Consider the following 15,168-nt stretch of genomic DNA (forward strand, 5'->3'; position numbering starts at 1 on the left):
TATTTATAGGACATTCCATCTAAAAACAACAGAATACACTTTCTCTCAAGTGCTCAGGGAACATTCTCCAGGATAGATCATATCTTGGGTCACAAATTAAGTCTTGGTAAAATTAAGAAAATTGAAATCATATCAAGTATCTTTTCAGACCACAAGATGATGAGACTAGATATCAATTACAGGACAAAATCTGTTAATAATACGAATACATGGAGGCTAAACAATACACTACTAAATAACCAAGCGATCACTGAAGAAATCAAAAAGGAAATCAAAAAATACCTAGAAACAAATGACAATGACAACATGATGACCCAAATCCTATGGGGTGCAGCAAAATCAGTTCTAAGAGGGAAGTTTATAGCTATACAAGCCTACCTCAAGAAACAAGAAAAATCTCATGTCAAAAACCTAACCTTACACCTAAAGCAACTAGAGAAAGAAGAACAAAAAAATCCCGAAGTTAGCAGAAGGAAAGAAATCATAAAGATCACATCAGAAATAAATGAAAAAGAAATGAAGGAAGTGATAGCAAAGATCAATAAAACTAAAAGCTGCTTCTTTGAGGAGATAAACAAAATTGATAAACCATTAGCCAGACTCATCAAGAAAAACAGGGGGAAGACTCAAATCAATAGAATTAGAAATGAAAAAGGAGAAGTAACAACTGACACTGCAGAAATACAAAAGATCATGAGAGATTACTACAAGCAACTCTATGCCAATACAATGGACAACCTGGAAGAAATGGACAAATCCTTAGAAAGGTATAACCTTCCAAGACTGAACCAGGAAGAAATAGAAAATATAAATGGACCAATCACAAGCACTGAAATTGAAACCGTGATTAAAAACCTTCCAACAAACAAAAGACCAGGACCAGATAGCTTCACAAGTGAATTCTATGAAACATTTAGAGAAGAGGTAACACCTATCCTTCTCAAACTCTTCCAAAATATAGCAGAGGGAGGAACACTCCCAAACTCATTCTACGAGGCCACCATCACCCTGATACCAAAACCAGAAAAAGATGTCACAAAGAAAGAAAACTACAGGCCAATATCACTGATGAACATAGATGCAAAACTCCTCAACAAAATAATAGCAAAGAGAATCCAACAGCACATTAAAATAATCATACACCATGATCAAGAGGGGTTTATCTCAGGAATGCAAGGATTCTTCAATATATGCAAATCAAACAGTGTGATAAACCATATTAACAAATTGAAGGAGAAAAACCATATGATCATCTCAATAGATGCAGAAAAAGCTTTTGACTAAATTCAACACACATTTATGATTATAAACCCTCCAGAAAGTAGGCATAGAGGAAATTTACCTCAACATAATAAAGGCCACATACGACAAACCACAGCCACAGCCAACATCTTTCTCAATGGTGAAAAACTGAAAACATTTCCTGTAAGATCAGGAACAAAACAAGGTTGTCCACTGTCACCACTGTTATTCAACATAGTTTTGGAAGTTTTAGCCACAGCAATCAGAGAATGAAAAGGAATCCAAATCGGAAAAGAAGAAGTAAAGCTGTCACTGTTTGCAGATGATGTGATACTATACATAGAGAATCCTAAGGATGCTACCAGAAAACTACTAGAGCTAATCAATGAATTTGGTAGAGTAGCAGGATACAAAATTAATGCACAGAAATCTCTTGCTTTCCTATACACTAATGATGAAAAATCTGAAACATAAAGTAAGGAAACCCTCCCATTTACCATTGCAACTAAAAGAATAACATACCTAGGAATAAACCTACCTAAGGAGAAAAAAGACCTGTATGCAGAAAACTATAAGACATTATGAAAGAAATTAAGGATGATACAAACAGATGGAGAGACATATCATGTTCTTGGATTGGAAGAATCAATGTTGTGAAAACGATTATACTACCCAAACCAATCTACAGATTCAATGCAATCCCTATCATACTACCAACGGCATTTTTCTCATAGCTAGAGCAAAATATATCACAATCTGTATGGAGACACAAAAGACCCCGAATAGCAAAAGCAATCTTGAGAAAGAAAAACGCAGCTGGAAGTATCAGGCTCCCTGACTTGAGACTCTACTACAAACCTACAGTAATCAAGACAGTATGGTGCTGGCACAAAAACAGAAATATAGATCAATGGAACAGGATAGAAAGCCCAGAGATAAACCCATGAACATATGGTCATCTTATTTTTGATAAAGGAGGAAAGAATATACAATGGAGAAAAGACAGCCTCTTCAATAAGTGGTGCTGGAAAACTGGATAGCTACATGTAAAAGAATGAAATTAGAACACTCCCTAACACCATACACAAAAATAAACTCAAACTGGATTAAAGACCTAAATGTAAGGCCAGGCACTATAAAACTCTTAGAGGAAAACATAGGAAGTACACTCTATGACATAAATCACAGTAAGATCCTTTTTGACCCACCTCCTAGAAAAATGAAAATAATAACAAAGGATAGACAAATGACACCTAATGAAACTTAAAAGCTTTTGCACAGCAAAGGAAACCATAAACAAGATGAAAAGACAACCCTCAGAATGGGAGAAAATATTTGCAAATGAAACAACTGACAAAGGATTATTCTCCAAAATTTACAAGCAGCTCATGCAGCTCAATATCAAAAAAACAAACAACCCCATCCAAAAATGGGCAGAAGACCTAGACAGACATTTCTCCAAAGAAGATATAAAGATTGCCAACAAACCCATGAAAGGATGCTCAGCATCACTAATCATTAGAGAAATGTAAATCAAAACTACAATGAGGTATCACCTCACACCATTCAGAATGGCCATCATTAAAAAATCTACAAACAATAAATGCTGGAGAGGGTGTGGAGAAAAGGGTACCCTCTTGCACTGTTGGTGTGAATGTAAATTGATACAGCCACTATGCAGAACAGTATGGTGGTTCCTTAAAAAACTAAAAATAGAACTACCATACAACCCAGCAATACCACTACCTGGCATATACCCTGAGAAAACCATAATTCAAATAGAGTCATGTACCACAATATTCATTGCAGCTCTATTTACAATGCCCAGTGCATGGAAGCAACCTAGGTGTCCATCGACAGATGAATGTATAAAGAAGATGTGGCACATATATACAATGGAATATTACTCAGCCATAAAAAGAAATGAAATTGAGCTATTTGTAGTGAGGTGGATGGACCTAGATTCTGTTATACAGAGTGAAATAAGTCAGAAAGGCAAAAACAAATACCGTATGTAACACATATATATGGAATCTAAAAGAAAGAAAATAAATTTGTTCTGAAGAACCTAGGGGCAGGAGAGGTATAAAGACGCAGAAATAGAGAATGCACTTGAAGACATGGGGAGTAGGAAGGGTAAGCTGGGACGAAGTGAGAGAGTGTCATGAACATATATACACTACCAAATGTAAAATAGCTAGTGGGAAGCAGCCACATAGCACAGGGAGATCAGCTCGGTGCTTTGTGATCACTTACAGGAGTGGTATAGGGAGTGTTGGAGGGAGATGCAACAGGAAGTAGATACGGGCATATATGTATAGCTGATTCACTTTGTTATACAGCAGAAACTAACACATCATTGTAAAGCAATTATACTCCGATAAACATGTTAAAAAATTAATAATAATAAGTAAATAAATCCAGTGACAAGTGACCTTATAAGTGAAACACAGAGAGACGCACAGAAGAAGAGGAGGAGGCAATGTGATCATGGAAAAGGGACTGGAAATTGGAGCCACAAATCCAAGAAATCCCACCAACTACCAGAGATTAGAAGAATCAAAGAGCAGAATTTCCTTTAAAGCCTTTAGAGGAAGTATGGTCCTGGGGACATCTTGATTTTGGACTTCTGGCCTTCAGAACTGTGAGAGAATAAACATCTGTTGTTTTAAGCTACCAAGGTTGTAGCAACTTGCTATAGCAACATTAGGAAATTAATAAATATACCAATGTCACTTGCATGTTTTGAATAAAGTGCCAAGACAATGTAAAATGTTAACTATAGGGGCACTAGATGAAGGGTATACGGGAACTCTCTGTACTATCTTTGGAAACTTTCTGTAAGTCTAAAAATTATTCCAAAATAAAAAGCTTATTAAAATAGCACAATTCAACTCAAAAAGTTATAGATTTTACTTCTACTTTGTTATGAGTCAGACTTAATATTTCTTTGAATAATATGACTACTATGCCATTAAATATCTCACAAATAAAAACAAGCATTTCTAGAAAATAAATCTTTCAGATGGGGAACACTGATATGGAAATGCCAGGTTTGAAACAGTAAATTCACAGACTTGGGTTTTCATTGTGTTTCAGAGCTCCAATAGTTTCCCTCTGGTTTGTAGTTGATTAAGGTGAGTGGTCTTAACCCGTGCTATCAGTGACACTTAGACAAAGTATTCCTTGACCTTCAGTGGAATATAAATTTACACTGTTTTGCTTCCCTACCTCTTAAGTTTACATCAATGATAACCAATCAAGATTGTTATTAAAAAAAAAAACACTGGGGCTTCCCTGGTGGCACAGTGATTGAGAGTCCGCCTGCCAATGCAGGGGACGCGGGTTCGTGCCCCGGCCCGGGAAGATCCCACATGCCGCGGAGCGGATAAGCCCGTGAGCCATGGCTGCTAGGCCTGCGCGTCCGGAGCTCCGCAACGGAAGAGGCTACATCAGTGACGGGCCCGCGTACCGCAAAAACACACACACACACACACACACACACACAAAATCCACCAATCCGAAAAAAAAGCAAGACTCTGCACTAAGCACGTGATATATGCCAGACACTATTCTAGTACATTAAACACACATCAGTGGAAGAACAAGAGCATAACATGAGTGCCTGTTATGTACCTGATAATAGTCTTTCTCATACGTAGTGGGGGTGGGGGGAAGAGGAGTATGCATAGAGAATTGACTATCCAGCAGGTACTATTCTGAAACTACATTACTCACACAGAGCTAAGGAGACAAGGGGGCATTGAGCACCAATTATTACCAGGCACTATTTTAGAACATTACTCACATCACACATAGGTGGAAAGAAACAAGCAGGAATTTAGTACTGCATATAATCTAAGTAATATTCTAGCCCCACCGTTGGCACACTTAGGAAAGGTAACAATGCTTGGAACACCTACTGTGTGTCAAGTATTACTCTAATAACTTGTTACTAAAATGATGAAAGCATTATTTGGGGCCGTTACTGTTGCCCAGTTTTCCCATCACTGCGAAGAAAACAGCATGCATGTCAGCCCTCTCCAGTTTGCCTAAGTGTAAACTGCAGATACTCTGAAAATCATATCTGAGTGTGAATTATAAGGACCCAAAGGCTTTGACTGAGTTACCACCTTTTATAACTCACACCTAGTCTGTCATTTTTTCAAGCCCACATTCAAATGTGGCCTTCCTTGGGGGAGTTTATTGTTAGGGGCTAGCACTATTCCCAGATGTGAAGTATGTATCTTCATAAATACAGATAACTGGACCAGGTGTTGTGTTTCTTGATTAGTTCCCAAGGTAGGCAGTGTAAGCAGTTGACTTTGAGTTGCTTACAGAATGTCACAGGTGGCTCCTGCCCAGTTGATTCTGAAGACATTCACTGTTTGGGTGGACCCTGGGGTCTTTGCTGGATTTATTAAACAGCCTCCATGAGTCATGTGTGTCACCATTGTACTTAAATCTGTCCTATCTCACTCTTCAGGTTCTACATTATCATATCGTCAATGTAGTGTATTATTATAGCTGGGACCTGCATCAAGATCAAATTTCTTCCAACCAGTTACTGACAGTAAGCAGGTAAATGTGAATAACCCTGTAGTAATACAGTAAATATAGCTCAGGATCCTTCCTACATGAAGAAACTGAGATCGGTAGTGGGAAAAAGCACTGGCAAGACCAACTATTGAGTCTCCATTAGTGTTTTTCTTCCCCACTCTTCAAACTATTTCAGAGTCTGCTGATGCTATAGGTGGAACGATTTTATTCAATCCTTGACAGTCTACTATTAGTCTCCATGAACCATCTGCCTTTTCCATCAGCCACACTGAGCTATTGTATAGCGAATTTTTTGGTATCAGCACTCCAGCTTCTAACATGTCACTAATTTGAACAGTATTTTCCTTTTTTTTCTGCCAGTTATTTTATACTGTTTCAAAATAACAATCTGTAGAGATTGCATGGGGCTCAGGCAATTCTATAGGTTCTCACTGTGATAGGGAAGGACAAATCTGACTCCATATTAGATGTTCCTTTTTACTTTAACTTTTGTACTTTGTTGCCTGTGCTGAGTCATGCGGGCTCTGTACCTTTTGTAAAACAATATTCCCTGTAGCCTGAACTATACAGGATTGCCTATTCTCGGGGTTCTGAGAGTCCATTCATCTAGAGATAAAAGAACAGAGAATAACATTTGTCTCGCTGGAGGTTTACAGGGACATTATGACCTGTCCCTATGTGGACAGCTGCAGGAACAAAGGATTCTGACACCAGAAGTTTGCAACAACTAACCACATCTCTCCTCACCTTGCCTTTAAAAGTGCTTTGCTGAAACCCTTCCAGGAGTTTGGGGCTTTTGGGGCATGAGCTACCCATTCTCATTACACATCCCTGAAATAAATCTTTCTTTGCTCCAAACTCCTGGAAACTCCTTTCGTTTGGCCTTGCTGTGTGTTGGGGACACAAATTTGCATTCAGTAACATAGTTAATGTATTCTGGAAGGTAAACTTATGTCCATTCTGTTCTACAGTACTAGGTAGGGGAGGTGTTCTACAGCTACACTTACTATCCATCCCCTAAATACATGCAGCTAAAAGAAAGACAACCACTTGATATCAAGTCTGTTCAAACATTCCAATTCACTTAATTTCCTGGACCATCACCCTTGGCAATTCAGTGAAGTTTCTCATTGTCATTTTTATCTTCTCACCTTTCTAATTCTTCCAAACTGGGGTAAATAGTGGAGATTTGTTCAGGGCCTTTAAATTTTAGAGGACCAACAGGGATTACCATTTGTCTACCCATCCTCTGGTTGGGTTTAGTGATATATGTGTGAGACAATCCATTTAGTGGTTTCTTCTGTGTGTGCTACTCTGCTTAGATATTGTGTGAGAGGCACTTTGTTTATAAGTGTCTGGTGTGTTTGCTACTTTCTTAAGTGGCATATGAATTTGGAATTGTGTTTAGTGAGGCCAAGTGTGTGTGATACATCGTTTAGTAATATTTTCTGAGACATTGCATTTAGCTGTTTATGTGCTACTATATTAGTGACTTATGTGTGTGATACTCTACTGGCTCATGTTTTTTCATTGCTATGTTTAGGGATGTGAGACATTGTGTCAGTAGTGGTTTGTGTGTGGAAAATTGTGTTTAGTGATATAGGTCTGAGACACTGTAATTTGAGGTGCCTGTTGTGTGTGCCATTGTGGGCTGTGTGTGTGGTCTGTTTAGTGACATTTGGTTGTTTATTTGCTGTGCTCTTTAGTGACACCCTGTGTTTGGTTGTACCTAGTGTATTCACTGCTTTGTTCAGTGATACGTGAATGAGATATTGAGTTAAATAAAGACAAGTGTGTGTGGCACTGTGCGTAGTGATATGTGAGATCCTGTGCTTAGTGTTGCACTGAGGCGTGCTAATCTGTTTAATGATGTACATCTGGAACATTTGGCTCAGTGGTGCAGGTGCTGTTGTGACAGTGACATGCGTATCATACATATGTGTGAGACAGTGTGTTCAGCCCTACCTGGTGTGGGCGGTATTCTCTTTAGAGAAATATGTGCTACCGTGTTTATTGATATGTATGTGCAGTATTGTGTTTATTGGTGTGACTGCTACTATGTTTAGTGATATATGTGTGCAAAACACTAGCTGGAGTGCCTGTTTTGTGTAATATTTTGTCTAGTGATATATTTGTGAGCTACTGTGTTAATAGTGCCTAATATCTGTGCTAGTGTTTCAGTGATACATGTGTGAGACACTGTGCTTAGTGGTGCCTGGTGTGTGGGCTACTAGGCTGGTTATAAAGGAGCAAAACACTGTGGAAATAGCCTGGTGTTGGCTACTGTGTTGAGAGATTTGTGTGAAGTGCTGTGTTTAACAGCACCTGGATGCTTGCTATTTTGTTCAGTGATATATGGGAGAGACGCTGCCTTTAGGGATTCCAGGTGTGTTTCCTACTGTGCTTAGTAATATTGCTTGAGATACTGGGCTTAGTGATGACTCACCCTGTGCTGCTTCACACAGTGAATCATGGGCGAAGATTTGAATTCAGTGGGGTGCGTGCTCTTGTGTTCGGTGATATATGTGTGAGACACCGTTTCATGCTGCTTGTGTATTTGCTATTCTATTTAGTGTTATATGTGTGAGAGATTGTGCTTTGTGGTATCTCTGGTGTGTATTACTCTGTTTAGTGATATATGTGTAAGACACTGTTCCGGGTGAAAAGTATGTGTGTCATTTTGTTTAGTAATATTTGTATAAGACTTTTTTTTGGTTGTGCCTGCTGTGTGTGCTTCTGTGTTTACTGATCTACCAGTGAGACATTGTTAGTGGTCTGTGGTGTGTTTTTTGTTGTACTTAGGGATATGCGTGTGTTACATTGTATTTAATGGGATGTGTATTAGACTATGTTCAATTATTTCTGTTTGAAACACTTGGTTTGTGTTATATGGATGCATTTAGCAGCACGTGTGGTAAGAATTTTTATTTAGTAATGTGTGGGTGTGAGCCACAGAGCTTAAAGGTATGTGGTGTATGAGATAGTGTACTTAGAGGTGTGTATTTGAAGGAATATTGTTTTATATAGTATGAGTTATGTTTAAAGCTATTCAATAATTTTGCAACTCTGTGAATTAATATAAGTGTGAGACAATATTTAGTAGATGTCGTGTGCTACTGATTAGTGATGTATTTGTGAGAAGCTCTGATTAGAAGTGCTTCTAATTTCTACTTTGTTTGGAGACGTGTTAGACACTCAGTTTGATGGTGCCTGGTGAACTTGCTACTCTGCTTAGTGATATCCATGTGAAACATTGTTTTCTGTTGTGCCAGGTGGTATGCAACTTTGTTTAGTAATATAATGTGAGATACTGTGTTTAGCAGCATGTGATGGCTGTGCTACCCTGTGAGTAACATACATGTGACACTGAGTCTGGTGCTTCGTGTGTGCTACTGTGTTTAGTAATACGTGTGAAATACTGCATTTATCGTTGACTATTGTGAGTGCCACTGTGTTGACGACACATATGTGAAACACCATACTTCTGGGAGCCTGGTGTGTGGGCTACTCTCTTTGGCAATTTATGTGTGAGGGACTGTGTTTAGTTGCGCTTGGTATGTGTGCTACTGTGTTTAGTGTTACGTGTCAGGAGCTTATGTTTTTTTAGTGATATAAAGTTGAACATTGTGTTTAGTAGTACAGGGTGTATATGGTACAGTATTTAATGAAATACATGTGTGACACTGTGTTCTGTTGTGTGCGGCATTGTGTTTAGTGATATATGTGAGAAACATTGGGTTCAGCAATGTGTGGTATGTGTACTAATTGTTTAGGTTCACGTTGTGACATATTGTGCTACTAGTGCTAGGTCTGTGTCACCCTGCATGAAGCCTGGTGTTTAGCGGTCTGTGTGAAGTACTTTGTCAGTGATGTATGTTGAAACTCTGTTTAATACTGTTAGATATGTGAGTTACTGGTACAGAGACGTATGTGTGTACCATTTAATATAGCAGTGCATGGTACCTACACCTCTTTTAGCAATACATATTTAAATTCTGTTTAGTAGTTCATGTGTGTGTTACTGCATGAGATGATACATGTGTGAGCATGTATCTGTCTAGCAGAAGTGCTATATTTACTTCTTCCTTAGTGACATATGTTAAAGAACAGTGTTCAGTGCTATGTTTGGCAGTGTGTGTTGCAGTGTAGTATTTTGGTTAGTGATATAAGTTGAAACACTGTGTTTAATAGTGGTATGTATGTTTGTTACTGTACATAGTGATGTATGTATGAACCAGTATATTTAAAAATACTTGGTGGATATACCACTTTGTTGTGTTAACAAAGGCAAGTTCATGTGCCTGATACACATTGAGGCCAAAACCAAAGCAAATACTGAATACCAACAATACCAAAACGTCAGAGTTTTGAACAGAGAAAGGTTTATTGCAGAGCCATGCAGGAAGAATGGGTGGCTCATACCCCCCCAAACCCCAAACTCCCCAAGGGGTTTCAGCAAAGCATTTTTAAAGGCAAGGTGAAGGAGGGACGTGGTTGGTTGTTGCAAACTTCTTGGTGTCAGAACCCTTTGTTCTTGCAACCGTCCAGGTAGGTCAGGACATGATGTTCCTGTAAATCTCCAGCAAGACAATTGTTATTCTCTGTTCTGTAACTTTTTTTTTCTATATATGAATGGAAAAGCATTACACCCTTAAAGGTCAGAGCCTTGAGAATGGGCTAACCTGTATATTTCAGGCTATAGGCAACATTCTCAACTGGAAGCAAAAGCAATAGAGTACAAAGGTTAAAGTAAAAGAAATAGATCTAATATGGAGTCAGATTTGCTCTTCCCTATTACAGCTTCACTTTATATATGTGACACACTGTATTTATTTGTGCTAGTACATGTGTGAACACGTATTGTCATACATGTGTGAAACACTGTGTGTTGGCACTGCATGGTACATGTCCTAGTTTGTTTAGTGATCTATGTTGATATGCTGTGTTTAATAGTGTTAGGTGCATGTTTTGCACACACCTGAACAAACACTGTGCCTCTCACACACATCACTAAACACATCATCACCAACAAAAATTGCCACTAATACTGTGCTTCAGACACACACACAAATAAACACAATGTCTCACACCTGTTTTACTAAAATCACTATAACACACATACAACACACCACTAACCCACTGTCTAATACACACATCACTTAACACTGAGCCTAGCACCAACATCACTAAACACCTTATCAAACACAACACACCACTAAGCACAGTGTCTCACACACAAATTCTTAAATACATATCACACACACACACACACATGTCATACCACTAAAAGCAGTGACTCACACATACATGATTAAACAGAGTGTCTTACACAAACCCTGACAAGCACAGTATCTCAAACACATATCACTAGACACAGTATCATAACACAGCACAACACTAAACCCGGTGTCTGTACACCATATCTTCACAGAATCTACACACATCACGCACCATTAAACTCAGAGATTCACACACACACACACACACACACTACTTAACAATTATCACTTAAGATGTTTTATTAACATTTCACACATTATTAAAGCAATGTCTCATGCATTGTTGTATCTGATCACAACAACACCACATAGTCTCATAATTACTCATAATAGTATACTCATGTCATGTATCAATAAAAATATATCTCACACACATTGATAAACACGGTGCCTCATACACATATCACTAAACCCAGTATCACACACACACCACAGAAAAGTAAATGCAGTGTCTCTCACATACTTCACTAAACACAGTGATTCAAACTTCTCACTAAACAGATTATCACACACACCATATATCATTAACTACACACACATATTATTAACACAATACTTTACACACATTACTAAATACAACATTGCACATCACGTCATTAGGCATGACTCACAACTACTTTAAAAACACAGTGACCTAAAATCATCATGAAACACTGTATCACATACGTCACACACCACTGCACACAGTTTCTCATACACACATTATTAACAGTCTGCTATATACACAATATTAAACATAGTATCACACATGATAAGCAACTAGACCCAGTATCTCACAGACATCACTAAACCAGCATTGCAAACACCACGTACCACTAACACACATCTCACACACTAATCGTGGTGTCATACATAGTCCACACCACTAAACACAGGGCCTCACATACACATCACTAACTACAGTATCGCCTACACCAAACACAATGTTTCAATATAAACCAGTAAACACAGTATCACACGCCATCTTGTTAACACATTGAAGAAAGCTCTCATGCTTGAATACCTTGTATATGCCAGACACTATTAATACATTACTCACTCAGGGGGCAAGGAAGTGTCCGTACATGCCAGGCTAATTTCTAGTATAATATTTATTCTCACATACATGGAAATGAGTGAGCATGCATTAAATACCTAATAAGTTCCAGGTGCTGTTCTAGTACAAAATTCCATATAGTGGAATAGAGCAGCTAATACATGTCTGGCATTATTCTAGTTCAACATTATTCACATATGGGATGAAGGAGACAGGCAGGAACTGATTGTCTGTTATACGCCAGGCACAATTTCTATTTTAATGTTAGTCAACCATGGGGGAAACAAACAAGCATACATTAAAAATTAAAGCCTTATATGCTCCAGGTACTCTTCTATTACTACAGTGCTCACACAAGGTGGGAGGAAGCAAGACCCAGCAGCTAGGATATGCAAGGCACAGTTCTAATACACAGTTACACACAGAGAGAAAATGACCATGAATGTGTTCTAACACATCTTTACTAGCCACAGGGGAAGGAAATGAGCACGTGTGGAACACATAGCATACACCAGTTATTAATCTAGTGAAAACCACTTATACATACAAGGGGCAGTGATAGGACTCTGTGTGAAGCATCTAGTATATGCCAGGCATTATTTTAGTACCACATTACTCACACAAAGGGAAAGATGGAAGTCGCATTAATTGCCTAGTATATGTCAGGTACCATTCTATTAAACACTTATATGTGGGGAAGGAAAGGAGCGTGAATTCATAGCCTGGGACATGACACTGTACTAGTTTATAATGTTGTTCACACATAAAGGAAGGAATGAGCATAAATTCAGAGCTTAATAGAGATCAGACACTACTCTAGTATAACATTACTCATAATTAGGAGGAAGGAAACAAGATTACATTGAGCACCCAGAATATGCAAGACATGATTCCACTACAATGTTACACACATAGAGGGAAAGAAACAAGCATGAATTAATCATCCAATACATGGCAAGTATGTTTCAGTACAATCTTATTTCCATATAGGGGAAGAAAACATGCATGAGTGAAGTACATAGTATACCAGGCACTATTCTGGTATGTCATCACTCACCCACAGAGAAAGGAAATGAACACATAAGGAGCACACAGCATATGCGTGGCACTATCTTAGCAAAAGTCATATATTGTAAAAAGGGATGAGTAGGCATTAATGCTAAATATATGACAGGCACTCTCTTGGGAAAATATTATCCTCACATAAAGGAAATAAAGGAACATGCACTTAGTAACTAGCTAATGCCAGGCACTATGATCATCCATCATTACTCACGTAAAGGGGGAAGGAAAAACAATGCATTAAGTGCTTAGTGTTTACAAGGTCCTATTTTAGTACAAACTTAATGGGGGGGGCGAGAATAAAGATGCAGGAAGCACCTAATATATGCCAGGCAGAGTTCTAGTAAAGCAAAATTTACATAGAAAGAAACTTGCATGCATTAAATGTCTACTATATGCCAAGTCTTATTCCAGCGAACATTATTCACCCATAAAAGAATTGGGGAACCACTGAAAAACTAAGCAGATTGCGTGAGTTGATTTAGAATTTAAAAACGCATCTTGTACAGCATGGTGACTGTTGTTAACAATATTGTATTGTATATTTGAAATTTGCTAGGAAAGCAGATCTTAAAAGTTCCAATACTAAGAAAATAATTGTAACTATGTGTGGTGATGGATGTTAAACAGACTTACTGTGGTGATCATATAGCAATATATACAAATATTGAATCATTATGTTGTACACTTGAAACTAATATAATGTTATATGTAAATTATACCTCAACAAAGAAATCTTGAATGCTGAAAAATAAAAAAGAAGGAAACAAAGATTGTATTAAGCATCTACTATGTGCCAGGCACTAGCTAATCTAGCACAATGTTACTCACATATAGGTGGAAGAAATAAGCATAGTTTGATCATCTAGTAAATGCAAGGAACCATTCTAACACAACAGTACTCATAGGTGGGGAAGGGAAACAAGCCATCAATTTAGGCAAGATGCTATTCTCATACAATCTTACTCAAAGGAAGAAGATGAGCATTCCTGGCATACCTGGTACTACCACTAGATTGTTTAAATAACATTATCTTCTACAAGAGAAAAGTAGTAAAAATGCATTATGTGCCCCATTTATGCCATCCAGTACTCCAGTACCACTTTACTCTTACATAGAACAAAGGTCACAAGAGTGCATTGAGTGCAAAAATTATATCAAGCACTGTTGTAGTATAACACTGTTTACACATACAGGGAAGGAAATTATACTTCATAGAGTGCCTCAGATATAGAAGGTCCATCATTGCTCACAGTAGAGTAAAAGAAGTAATCATCCATATGTACTTTTTATAAGGCAGGTAGTTTTCTGGTACAAATTTGCTCACATAAAGGGGAAGGAAACAGTCATGAATCGAGAATGTTGTATATAACTGACACTGCTATGGTACAACATAACTCACACATTGGGAAAAGAAAGTAACATGCATTGATTTCCTAATAGGTGCCAAGTACTAAAGTATTACTTTTTACTTTAAAGTATATTTTAGTAAAGTATTACTCACACATAGGAAAAAGTCAGCAGGCAGGCATCTACTGAGTGCCTAGGGTATGCCAGGTTCTATACTAGTATAATGTTATTCAGATACGAAATAAGCATGCATTAAGTGACAAGTGTATGCCCAAAAGTATTTGAATACAACATCACTCACAAATAATGGAGAATACAACTGGGTATTGAGTTCCTAATATTTGTCAGATCCTATTCTAGTACAGTACAATCTTCCTCACATATAGAAAAAGGAAAAAAGCATGTAGTATTGCCAGGCACCATTCTAGTACAGCATTACTCAAGCATAAGGGGAGAAAACAGAATACACCAAGCATCTAGTAAAGGCCAGGAACTATTCTATTACAACTTTATTCACAGAGAGAAAGAAAGGAAAAGAATGCATTGAGCATCTAGTATATGTCAGACACTTAACAAATTCACACATAGGGAACAGGAAGCAAGATGCTTTGAGTGCCCACCATATGCCAGGTCCTATTC

The sequence above is a fragment of the Phocoena sinus genome, chromosome 13 (assembly GCF_008692025.1).
Source record: "Phocoena sinus isolate mPhoSin1 chromosome 13, mPhoSin1.pri, whole genome shotgun sequence".
NCBI lineage: Eukaryota > Metazoa > Chordata > Mammalia > Artiodactyla > Phocoenidae > Phocoena > Phocoena sinus.